Source organism: Mixophyes fleayi, chromosome 8, assembly GCF_038048845.1.
Source record: "Mixophyes fleayi isolate aMixFle1 chromosome 8, aMixFle1.hap1, whole genome shotgun sequence".
Taxonomy (NCBI): domain Eukaryota; kingdom Metazoa; phylum Chordata; class Amphibia; order Anura; family Limnodynastidae; genus Mixophyes; species Mixophyes fleayi.
Window position 1 is genome coordinate 26,662,327 of NC_134409.1, and position 13,624 is coordinate 26,675,950.

At 39.8% G+C, this 13,624-nt stretch overlaps 1 protein-coding gene across 3 annotated transcripts in view; it reads right to left on the bottom strand.

The window, feature by feature from the left end:
- Positions 1–13,624, bottom strand: part of LOC142099084 (uncharacterized) — a 195,024-nt gene that overhangs the window by 19,989 nt on the left and 161,411 nt on the right. Inside the window, exon 3 of one of the 3 annotated variants that reach the window (XM_075182201.1) lies at positions 4,779–4,865. The exons of the other annotated variants lie outside the window; for them this stretch is intronic. The gene's annotated coding sequence lies outside the window, so the exon portion shown is untranslated. The remainder of the gene's footprint in view (positions 1–4,778; positions 4,866–13,624) is intronic. 3 annotated transcript variants of the gene reach the window in all.

Below are 13,624 nucleotides of genomic sequence, written 5' to 3' on the forward strand. Positions count from 1 at the left end.
CCTTTTAAGGAATTGCAAGGGAGAGATGCAAATAATTCCTTATATAACCTTTAGGGACCACTATGTGTGGCACCAATATAACACTCTAAATAATTTCATTGATCTGAATGTATAAGTAAACAGGGCTTTCCAATTAGTGTCCCTTAACGACACCTGACAAATTCCATAGACTCTATTGTATGACAAGTATCATTAGCTATGACATAAATGCAGCCCTCTTCCTAGGGGTATGTAGACAGTGCTAATTTATGAGTTATATAACTCTGACTAATGGAACAGTTACAAGATATGTTAAAATAAAAAATATATACATTTTCCTGCTGACATGGTGATAAAACATAGACTTAAACTCAGCTTTTCTACTGCTCTAACGGTTAACTGTCTTGTAAAGTATAGCAGCATTGTTACCAGAAAGTTACCCAAAAATATTTGAGAGATATAAATTAAATAAAATATGGTGTTATGTTGGTTGACTGATTTTGCCAATTCGCCCAACCATTGTAACATATGTGGCTCATCATACCTGAAATTGTCCAGTTAAAGCAGAAAACTATGACAAGTTAATTAAAATTAAAATATGCGCTTGCAGCTTTACTGTAATACTGCTCCTGTTGGTTTGCCAAAGTTCTGAAACTGTTACTAATAGTAACAGCCAGCAGGATTTAATTATACAAGGGACTGTTGAATAATGCACACATAGATTCTTATACAAATGCTTATACAGTTGTTTGGGAGACAGGTAATGTAAACAGTAGGTATTGACTATACAACATAAGTACTGTATACAATTTATACTCCAGGGTATTTGCGTTGCCTTTTTTCTGCTATAATAATTCTACACATTTGCAGACTTCATACATTATTAACAATGTCGCTTACTTACAGCGTACTAGTAATATCACTCGAGGCAGAATATGCAGTTGGATATACCAGTGAACAGGAAGATGTTGATGCCAGGTGAACTATATCAGATGCTCAAGTCTTACATTGTAAGCGAAAACAAGGTAAAATGGGTGTTTAGATGTGAAAACATTTTTTGGGATACTTGTGCTATGATGCTAGAGGGGAAACAATAAATATCATTAACAGGTACATATAGAACCTGTTATGATACATACATCTTGTCATCTTAGGCTGTTCCATGGAAGACTAAATTAGCCTATCATTGTTTATAGACCTCTCCGACCAATCAGTACTAAAATCTGCTATGTCGCAACCCCTATTTCATATTGCAACTTCAACACTTCAGCATGATGGCATTATTATGTAGTTAAGAAAGTTAATGAGTTATTTAGTTAAAAATGTGATCCAAGTGTTGAGGCCCATACCACATCACAGTGACCTCTTCACGGAGGCTCCATGCTAACATTTTGAGAGATCAATTTTTGAGTGATAGCCCATATTATAATAATTCATTAATTTCTTAACAATTTGGCCACACATGTTCTAAATAGCAGAGTATATATATATATATATATATATATATATATATATATATATATTTATATTAGAGATGACTGGTTCAGTTTCGGAAAAATCATCTGAGATTTGGGACTCCGAGTGAAACCAGATATCACAACAAGGCAGAATGTCATGTCTAGGAAAATACTGATCCAAAATCTCACAAGAGTTTATATCTTCTATTTATAGACCTCCCCTGTTTTCTCATGCGCCTTTTTAGAACAGGCAGTGTAGTAGGGAGGATGTTAGCTGCAATGCTTTGCTCTGAAAATAGCATTTAAAGTTAAACTACAGTATACAGCGTTGGCAAGGCTCCCGTCAGAAACTGCATGGCCCAGTACAAATGTAACAGGGAGGGCCCCTCTCCGTCCTTCTCTCACCACACCCCCATTTTAAAATGATCTTCTACCTAAGATTTACCTTCCCCCCGTAAGGAATTACTCTGCAATTTGCACCTCCGACTACTAGAGGTCTCTGTATTTGTAAACTTGCCCTTAAATTTGCCTTTTACAAGATAGCCAGTATGGTAAAAAATAAAAACCATCTTGGATCCTGTTTCCTGTTTGGGCCTATAATAGGCACTTCCTGGATCAGACATGTGCTTGAGTATTCTGCCTGCTCAGCTCCTGCTACTTGCTACTCTTCTTTACATCCGTGGCTCCCCTTTTGTGTACCGACCCGGCAAACGTCTGTCTACCAGCTTGTGTACCGACCCGGCAAACGTCTGACTACCGACTTGTGTACCGACCCGGCAAATGTCTGACTACCCACTTGTGTACCGACCCGGTAAACGTCTGACTACCCACTTGTGTACCGACCCGGTAAACGTCTGACTACCCACTTGTGCACCGACCCGGAAAACATCTGACTACCCACTTGTGTACCGTCCCGGCAAACGTCTGACTACCCACTTGTGTACCGACCCGGTAAACGTCTGACTACCCACTTGTGTACCGACCCGGAAAACATCTGACTACCCACTTGTGTACCGTCCCGGCAAACGTCTGACTACCCACTTGTGTACCGACCCAGAAAACGTCTGACTACTCGCTGTATATCTGCCATTGGACTTCAGATATTACCAGCCATATCGTTACACCTCCATTCTTTCCAATCACCTTCCATCCCCACTTCTCACTAACTCCTGCATTAGTTTACTTACCGCTCTGCTTATAAGTTTCTCATTGCTGGCTCCTTATGGCTCCTCTCCATTGACAGCCTTGTGACATCATTAATTACATGAAGTCAGTGACACTGGAAGGAGCCTCTCTGACTTGTCGTGGCTTTGTGTCTGGAAGTCGGATGCCTCTCTCTTGGAAAGATGCACACTTGGGGGGCTGGGACTGGAGCAAATGGTGGCAGCCATGGGGCCCCCACATCTTGGGAGTGGAGACAGATGTGCTGCCAGGGGGGGTCTCTGCTGCATCCCTTATATCAGTGCAGAGACCTCCCCCCATCCCTCGCATCTCAGGAGCAGCTGCTGCCTAGAAATTGAGCCTGCCACGTCCCTTAAATCACTGCAGAGGCCGTCCTCCCCTAATAAATCTGTTTGGAACTAGGGCTGGTGGGGCCCCTTACTGCTATAGGGCCCCATACTGCTGTACACCCTGTACCCCCCTGATGGTGGCCCTGAGCGTTAGACACGGTGAAAGAGGGACAGAGAAAACAATAGAAAAGTTGTGATTATTGCAAAGCAGTTCTGTAGGGATCAGTCAGCTAGAATAATTTTCTGATTAATTTGTTTCAATTTCAGAGAGTTTAAACAAACTTGTGGCTACTGGTTGTTATTAATGCATATATATAGCACTACTATGTAGACTGAGTTAGATATCGTTTTGAACTAACTGGTATATTTAGTGGAGAAAAACAGTGTGCTTTTGCTGTATGCATATTAGGCAGCAGAACCTAAAAATAATTAGATTTCTTTATTTTAAAATGTTAAGTTTTTCTAGTGAAAGTAATCTTGTGTGGGGAAGCAACATCTGTATTAAGTGGGAAATAATCTGGGTGTTTGTGTGTGAGGGTCAGCAGCAGAAGCCAAAAAACTACTATATTATAAGCTTTTTTTGTATTTTTGAAGTTGATAAGAAGTTGATAAGAAGTTAATAAGAAGTTGATAAGAGTCATTCAGTGACATTTATTTTAAGTGAGGAACAAAAAGAGTGTTTGTGTGTGAGGGATTTTTCTGTCCATTTTCGACATTCAGCGACCGTATGTAGAACATTGCAGCGGCTGTCATCTGCCATGCCACCAACTAAAGGATGCCCATTAGATAACTTAAAGAACAACAAAAAATTTAGTGAAACACTATGGACACACTAAATTTTAAATGTTAGACAGCACGCATAATAGAGAGTGAAGAGACAGTAACAATCAGATGTCATTAGATGAACAGAGGCACCAGAAAGCGGTACAATAATTAGTGTCTGCAGGCAGCAGTGAAGCATGGTGGAGGTTCCCTGTAAGTTTGGGGTTACATTTCTTCAAATGAAGTTGGGGATTTGGTCAGAATTAATGGTGTTCTAAATGCTGTGAAATACAGGCAGGTACTTATCCATCATGCAATGCCATCAGGGAGGCGTCTGATTGGCTCCAACTTTATTCTGCAGCAGGACAAGGACCCCAAACATACAGCCAATGTCATTAAGAACTATCTTCAGCGTAAAGGAGAACAAGGAATCCTGGAAGTGATGATACGGCCCCCACAGAGCCCTGATCTCAACATCATTGAGTCTGTCTGGGATTACATGAAGGGACAGAAGGAGTTGAGCAAGCCTACATTCATGGAAGATCTGTGGTTAGTTCTCCAAGATGTGTGGAACAACCTCCCTGCTGAGTTCCTTCAAAAACTGTGAGCAAGTGTACCTAGAAGAATTGATGCTGCTTTGAAGGCAAAGGGTGGTCACACCAAATATTGATTTGATTTAGATTTCTCTTCTGTTCACTCACTTTGCATTTTGTTATTTTATAAAAATAAAAATAAACTATTAACACTTCTATTTTTAAAAGCATTCTTACTTTGCAGCATTTTTTCCACGCCTGCCTAAAACTATGTATACCCGCGTGTGTGTACACTAATCACTTCAGTATATATATATATGTGTATATATATATATATATATATATATATATATTACATATAAGTTAATGTAAGAAGATGAGAAGAGTTCAGGTTTATTATTAATCATTTAACACTGGAGCCCCATTTGGGATCTGACCTTTTCATTTTCCTATGCTACATTCCGTGGCTTAAGCACTGGGGCATCTCTAAATGCTGACCTTCCTCAAACATATATATGAATATTTATGACACTCACCTATTTCTCTTTAGGGATCTCCACAACAATTTTAAGGAAGACAAGCATTGCTAGTTTCCCCTGGATCTCTGAGCCTGGGTGAGTATGCTGTAGGAGAAATATTACAATATAATACTCACAGAGGTACACGACTTACCAATATAAAACCTTTGTCTTAACATTTAACTTATTTTTCTATTGTTTGATTTGCAGACCAGGTATTACAAATACCAATGTGAAACAATAAGCTGGGAGAATAGACTACTAGATTACTAATTCAATTTTATCATTAGAAAAAAAACCTCTAAATGCATAAATATGCTATGGTATATTATCTCTGAAGTTTTGCACATCTTTTTTTAAAAAAATATATATTTAATATTAAATTAGGAATTTGTTTTCCAATTATATCCCACCTATCCTCAATCGTTGGCTAGATACACTCTCTAGTGGACTGTATCTAGCATTGCTTGAATTGAGCACAGGTCGACCCTTCCTGCTGTTTAGGGGGTAAGTATTTTATAGGAGTGACAGGAATGATTTCCCACCCACCACCATGTCAATTAGCCAACATTAGAGGGTTTGCATTGTACAGCAGGAATAGCTTTCTCACTGCTCATATGAAATACACTGATGTCAGCCTGAACCATCAGGACAGGGTATCTTTAGCTTGTTTTAGGCAATACTAGATACAAAATGATACCAACAGGACTTTTACATTTATATATGTAACAAAATAAATCTAAATATAATGTCAATTAATAATGTCAGCCCTGAACATTTTAGATTCTTATACTTAGAAATATCTGTGATATATATCAGTTCTATTGAAATTAATTATTAACAAACCGATGTATACTTTGGGCCTCAAGGAGAATTTGGTGTAAATCCATCTGGAAGGTGCAATTTTTCATATTAACAAAACCATATTACTCTGCAGAGGGGGGGCAAATTTAAAATGTGCAGACAGACTTAGAGATAGGAAGGGGGTGCGTCTTAGCTCAACACTAAACCCATCCTAAAATGACATCAAATCTGATTGGTTGCTATAGGCAACATCTCCACTTTTGCAAACCTGCAGTTTAGTAAATATATTCCCAAGCCTGACAGCCCTATTATTTCTATTTCAGCAATGATCATTAGCAATGGAACAATGGAGCTCTCCTCTTTGTGTTTTACCTATATAACACAGTACAATGTGACTGCAGATTTAGAAAACCAAGCCTGCCAGACCTATTATTTCTATTTCAGCAATGACAATTAGCAATGGAGCAATGGAGCTCTCCTGAATGTCACTGGAGACTTTAAAGAACACTGCTACCCCTCCTCTTTCTTTTCTACCTATGACGCTGCCCAACTGCTCTACAGACTACCAAGAAGTGTGCTACCCCTTCTATGTCCCTGTGTGAAATGGCGCTGGATCGCCGTGGAGGGTGGTGCTTATAGAATCCAAAGCTCGCGATGTAAGAAAATGACGTTTTGCCTTATTTTCAATTCTGAGGGCGCGTGACTCGGTACTCGGATCTGCGTTCGGGTGTGTTCAGTTCTCGGGGAACGGAGCCTGAGCATCTATAGTAAAAATAAAGACGCCCAATATTTGTGTGCTGCATGCAAATGCAGACAGTCTTCCCTGCATGCAAAAAAATTGCATTTGAACCCATTGCATTGCAACATGGTTTGTCCAGGTGCAAAGATGCACCCTTTATCTACCTTTGCTCCTCATGGGGAATGTGGCATGGAATGACATCTTCAACTGGTGTCCAATCACGTACAGCCTTCTTCCAAGACATGTTGCTCAAGACAAGCTTTATGATTGGAGGGTGAAGAAATCATTCAAGGAGAACATAGTTATCTCTTTTATTTGGATACGATATATATTTTTGTACTGTTTTATTATTGGGATCTGTATCTGTTATCATAATAATTTTCCACCCTCAGCCTTAATGGATTGTCATTTTTCCTTACATTGCAAAACAATAGTCTGGTATTACTAATTAGCGGATAGTGGTGTATAACCAAAGTATTTCAAATGGGCCAAGAGGGGCACTTAATATTAGCCATAAATATGTACTTTCCTTTGCATTCACAGACATGTCATAGGCATGCTTCTGGAGAAAAGCAATGCAGCTTTGCACCATGTTCTTGAAAAAACAAAGAAACGGGCGCAGATACTTTGGGATCAAATGGAGGAGTTAATTTATAAAAGTCTAAACATCAGATGCAAAAATTTAATTATTTGGAAAGAAAGAGGGACAGGGGGATTTGAATAAAAAAGAGGGACAGCTGGGAGATGTATGTCTTGTCTATAGTCTAGTTACCTGAGCCAGGCCAATTAAGTGTATCATTTGCTGAGATTTGACTATGGGAGGATCTTGTGGAAAATAGTTCCATTACCTGCACACTGCCTGATTTGAAATAAACAATAAAGGAAATATTTTAATTCTACATCTAATCACACACAATCATTGTTGTTTCATGGCACTGTTCCCTTAATTTACCCTGAATCATATCTAATTTTGTAACACAGCATTAGGTACAATATACTTACTACTAAATGAACACTCAAGAATATGTGATGTTATCACACAGAGTCTAGCATAATATATAGGCTGCAATAATGCACTGAGGAACAGAGTTATTGTAATGAGGTGTTGTGTAGGCAATAAGGTCTCTTGAGCACATTTACTGAGAGGCAAAATGGCAATGTATCTAGATTAGAGTAATAAAGTAGAGCCATTCAAATGTAGCCCTGATATGCAATGGTGCAAGTGAGGAAGAACGAGCAAGAATTAAATAATTATTTGCAGTAATGCAATTCCCTCATGATTAGAACAGCAGATATTCAGGAATAATAGGTTTCAAAATAAATCTAGTTTTTTCTGTGCAGTATGTGAGATAGTCTGGCTCTTCCCTCCCTTTACTTTCCCAACGTAAGGTTAATTAAGGAGAGATTCGGTTTGATGAAATTGTATCTTTTTCAGTCTTATTAAGTGCAACTGTGAGTCATGTGTAACCAGTCATATCTACTTGTTTTTGCTTTTAGCAAACACACTCTGGTATACAATGCAAATTGTCATTTTGCCCATTTTTCACAGCTGTCTTCCTGGAAGGGAGGTATGAAAATAGGCAGTGGTAAGTTGATGATACCATTTGTATCATATACACCTATGGGTATGATGCTGATTGCATCATCATGCTCCTGGCCACTTAGGGCCTCATTTAGAGTCGGACACAAAGTCCGTTTTAGGCGCATCAACCACAAAACCACTATCACACATGTGCAGCAAGCACCATATCCGCCTGCATCTCGGACGCGATTTACACTTGTGACAGCTTGCGGCTTAGAACGAGGGAAAGGGCGGAATGCGGAATTGTGAAGGCGTGAACTTGCATAATATAGACACAGGGAGTGTGACCCCGTAAGTAAATCCTGGACGCAGTAAGACGCAGACGCAACACACGTCATAAAAGGGCTAAAAATGCGGCAGGAATTAGGTGGCGCAAGTAGTTAGCTAGCTGCCCGAACTAGTCGCAGCTTAGTACGGTATTACGAGTGGGACGCAACTGGGGTTGCATGCCACTCGTAATACCCTACCAAGCTGCGGCACACTCCCACTCTTGCAATTCTTAGACGCACATTGCGTCCGACTCTAAATGAGGCCCTTAGTGTTCATCGAGGTGGGTGTGGTTTGTTTATGCAATTTGCATCATTACAGCATGTCCCCACCCACCTTAAAGATAGGTAAGCACCCTCGCAGTAGAAATGTCTGCTCCTCAAGGATTATGGTAAGTCTCCCCCAAATTCTGGAGCCTCCTGGACCTTCCAGTAGTGAACGCAACTACGATAAAAATTATCATCATCAGTTATTTATAAAGAGCCACAGATTCCACAGTGCCGTACAGACAGCAGTACACAAACAGAATACAAATAAATATTGAAGCAAGAAAACAAACAATAGTAGAAGAAACAACTTAAGACATAAATAAATCTTTTCAAGAGGACAAGAAGATGAGGACAGGAGACAGGAAGTTGGGCCCTGCTTGTGACACCTAACATTCTAGAGGGGCGAGGAAACAAATGGAGACAATGAGAGTAGTGGGAAACGAGTGGAATTGGCAGGTGGAGCTGGGGAAAGTAGTTGTCTTAGTGTGCGGCAGGGTATGTAAGAGCAAAGAGGTGCGTTCAAAATATTGAAAGTTAGAGGCAAGTCTGGTCAGGCAGGGCAGGGATTTCCAAAGGTGGGGAGCAGCACGGGCGAACTCCTGCAGGTGGGAGTGTGAGGTGGGGATAGGAGAGGAGGTGAAGCAAAGGACATCGAAAAAAGGAGTGAGAATATATTTCTTAACAATGTCAGAGATGCAGGAGGGGATTGCGTTAAACAGGGCTTTATAGGTGAGGGTAAGCAGCTTGAAATGTATTCTGGATTGCATGGGGAGCCAATCAGTGTCAGACTGTGGCATGAAGGGCACACCGGGGGACTGCAATGCTAGGGTCCTACCAGAGGGGGTGTGGCCAGCGATCATAGAGGCGAGACCAGACACTAGAGGGGGAGTGGTCAGCCCACAAAGAACAGCTAGCACCATAGTGTGGTATATAAAGAATGCAGTGTGTATATAAAGAGTACACATTCTTGACCTTCCTCTTAGATTGGGCAGAACAGTCACCAAAAATCGGGATTGTCCCACTAGAATCAGAACATTTGGCAGACTGTCCTGCTCTTTCTACCTGTTCTTGTCACTTTCACCACCTGTGGCTGCTGGTTTCTTTAGTTGCGGCTTGTCTGGGTCCTGGAATGTCGGGGGCCCTATTTGGGAAAAAAAAATGTTACATTTAGAAAATTCCAACCAGCCCCGGCATTAAATCAATAGGACCCACAATTAATACTTAGGCCTTCCTCCAACCCCAATATTAAACTAATAGTATTCTCATTTAATAAATAAACCTATTTCCCTCCCTCCAAACGGGTGGGGTACGTAAGTGCTCTGCTGATTTCAGCGACAACACTTACCATGACATATTATGTGTGAAGCTGGGGAACCCGACATGCTGTGAATTTCAATTGTTGAAAAAAATTACTTTGAATCACTGCGGCTGTGTAAGAAGCCGGCCACGGACAATCACGTGAGTATTAACGCCGGCAGTATTATTGTGCCTCTTAAGGGTTCAGCGGAAGGAGGCTGCACCTGTAGAATGTAGTTAAGAAGACATCTATAATATACAGGCGCAGCCTCCTTCAGTTGAACCCTTAAGAGGCCCAAACGTTATACGGGTATAAGTACGCTGTGGCTATACAGTACTTGCTGTATGCAGACAGACACAACACACTGCAGGATATGCACAATGCATATGTGCAATATAAAGTCCCATCACGCACGGGGGGAAATTAAATACATTAACACTTCTTAATCAATAATAAAATTCATTAAAAAAAATGCTATTATATTTTTTACATGAAATACATACATCGGAGTATTCTTAATGCCTACTGTGCATAAAATGCATCTTTACATGTCCTGGCATCCAAACGCGTCCGTCATCACTATCAATCGACACTTACACCTGCACTGCCGATGCCTCAGAGCCGCCCGTTGCTTGAATCGAACGACTGTGTGTGCACTTAAGCTTGGCACGCCCTTATTGTACATTGCCTACATGCATATGCCCATTCCCTCCCCCGTTCCTCCCCTCAGATTTTAGGTTGTCAGGATTGAATTGCATGCAGTTACGTTCACTGGAGTAGAGTCAGTTTCTGAGCATGGGCAGAGCATTTTCACGCACAATATGGCACACAACGGGATTTACGTCCAAATATAAATCAGGTCCACTATGTGCATACCAAGCCCAATTGTAAATCAACTTTAGTTCTGGTGCAAGTTGTCTCCTTATTTGTTTTTTTTATGGGTATACGGTAGGGGGAACAGGCTTCTTTCAATGATACATTTATTGGGACTTAAAGTTTACAACTCAATAAACAGTTTTATCTTTGCTCAATTATTAGAAGTAATCAAGACAAAATGCAATACGTTTCAGCAATGAGACGGCAGAATGTGGCCATTTGTTTAAAATAATGCACTCCTCCGTAAAACTTAGCTTGGAAGAATGTTTTTTTAAGCATAAAATATATAAACGCTGTATAGCTTGTTTACCTGTACGGGTATAGGCTGAGTTCCAACACATTATTATAGTAGGCTGCTATATATACATGATTATGGCTAATAGATATATTCTGATATTACAAACGAATTGAGATGAATGTGTTGGTGTTTGTGCCACGACACACCTAGGGGGAGACAGGTAACCAGGTAAACAGTTGCTAAGCAACAAGCAGGAAAGAGTAGTTAGCTACCAAAGCTTCTCCCTAATTTCATAAAGCCCGTCCAACTTATAACAATTACAAGCAGGAAAGGAAAGGCTTTTATATCCTCTCTTCAAACTTAACTCTGTATCCTCTTGCAGCATATACTACAAATGGGTAGTTTAGATCAACGCTAGCTTTTCTTCATACTACTAAGAACTATTTATAATTATTTTGATAGCGTCTGTAGCCTACATCTTGTATGGCTATATTGCCCTGCAAAGAGGGTTGCTTTAATTGGCATTGCCTAGACTTTATTCTTGTATTTGAGGCATCTTAGTTATATTGGGGGACTCTCCTGGCTGACTGTGTTGATAAACGTGGTCACTAAAATACATGTTAATATTATACAGGCAGTTCGTCTGCAGTCAGTTTAGATGGTCTTGTTTGACATATCATGGTAATTAATGCACATATATATATATAGTAATCCTGGAGCACTTCTCGACAATCTCGAATGGAAAATGAGGACAAATTAGACCTTATCCCTTTATAGCGTGACCCCACCACTTTCTACGTAGGTCATGCCAGTTCCCTTAGCCATCGGCACTAGCTTAAATCAGTTCTCCACTGTCTGCTCTCATTGACTGGGGCCTTTCATCATTGTCCCCCTCAAAGTGGGCCAGTGAGCATTCTCTCAAAGTATTCTACTGTAATTGTGTATTTTCCTAAAGGCATATATGTAAAATTACAACAAGTGTAGAAAAATGCCTGATGTGGCAGGTATTCTTTCTAACAAGTTATTTCTTGATCGAAGACAATCATTAGGGCTGTTAAATTACATTTCAAAGAAATATGGTAGCTTTAAATGAGTCATTTCTGAATGATTATCTGAAATAAACATGTTCAAACATCCAGTGGTGTGACAATGCAATACCTTTATTATACCATATGTAAACAGTTTTGGGGTATAGTTCCACTCTAATTACTGTACTATTCAGGGCAATTTTAATAAAGTTATAGAAGGGGTATTTGTGCTGGACACACAAGGACATAAACCCCCATATTAGACTTTCTTGTAATGAAGCCTGAATACAAGAGGCCCTAAAATAGCTTCTACCACTGGGTACTGGTGTCCCCAAAAAAGCCTTAAGCCCTTGCTTTACAGAGGAGATCTTCCTTTTTGTTTGCACGCCCACAATTTGCTCAAGCTAATAGTTTTATCCATATCCTTTATATAGCCCTAAATATTACACACCCTCTTAAATACTGTCACAAGCTTGTTACAGTCTACGTATGAACCAATGAACCCAACGCATTTTAGAGCTGGATGACATGTGATAAGCCACAATGCACGGAGTCGCCTGCCTTGGCTGTTTCCTATTTGTCAGATATTCTGAATCCCACCTTACAGTACCTCCAGGAATAATGTTTAAATAAAGCATGTCCTATAGGATTCAATCAATTCATTCCCAAAGGAACTCAACTATGTTCACCAAAACGAAATGGTGTTAACGTTTCATATTTTTATCTACCCGCATTTTACACACTTCATTTGTGATTTATTGTTCCGAGAGCAGAGACCAACAAATCTTTCTCACTGTCATGTAAAATGCCTCTGCTGGTAAGTATCTGTAAGACCGGGGTCTAAATGAGCGTGACTGGGAACCTTTCAACTGAAATAAATATGCATTTTTGGAGACGTAGATTGGAACGTGACATACACATTACCACTTTTATATGGAGCAGTATTCAAAAATGTATTCTTAGTCTAAACTTAAACCTGCCATTGATTTCCTGTGCTTATATCACCTCCTTGTGCCTCTCAGCATTTACACATATACTGTAGAAAGCTCTCTGCAGCTTCCTACATCTGGCTGTCAAACATGACAGATGACAATGCTTTGCTACGAGGACAATTCTTTCAGGAAAAACACCCTTATCGCCCAATGGCATCACTGTGTCTCTGAATGTAATAATTGTTGTACCAACTTTCTCTTCCCGAATGTAAATATACAATCTTGACAAAACACAGATTCAAATAAGGACACAGGCGCACAAGAGCTGGTAGGTTTTCTTTGGTCTGAAGTATTATCTTTTCTTATATAAAATTGATAGGAAACACTGCAGAGTTTCAGGATGGTTTGTGAAACTTAATCCCTACATTTTAAATAAATCATGATAGTGAAAAACATACAACTGAAAAGAAAAAAAAAAAAAAACATACCTGACAACTGGAGTATTTGATGTTCAATCCTGCTGGGATAAATTATTTATAAAGCTGCATCGGAATTCTAAAACTGTGTTTGTTCAGAACTGACCTGCTATATTCATGCAAGAGCCATTGTTTTAGAGTTATATAGTAATGAAAGTAATAATAATCATCAACACTTGCAATGATAATTACAGCATGACAATCACATTGACATTTTTAGACAAAATTGTCGTATTGCACGGTTGAGCTCACAATCTCTCACATATAAGCCACTTCCAAGTAAAACTGACAGTCTAATTTTTTTTTTGTGCCTTGGGCCTATGGAGACAAATGACTAGCTCGAGACCTCAAGCAGC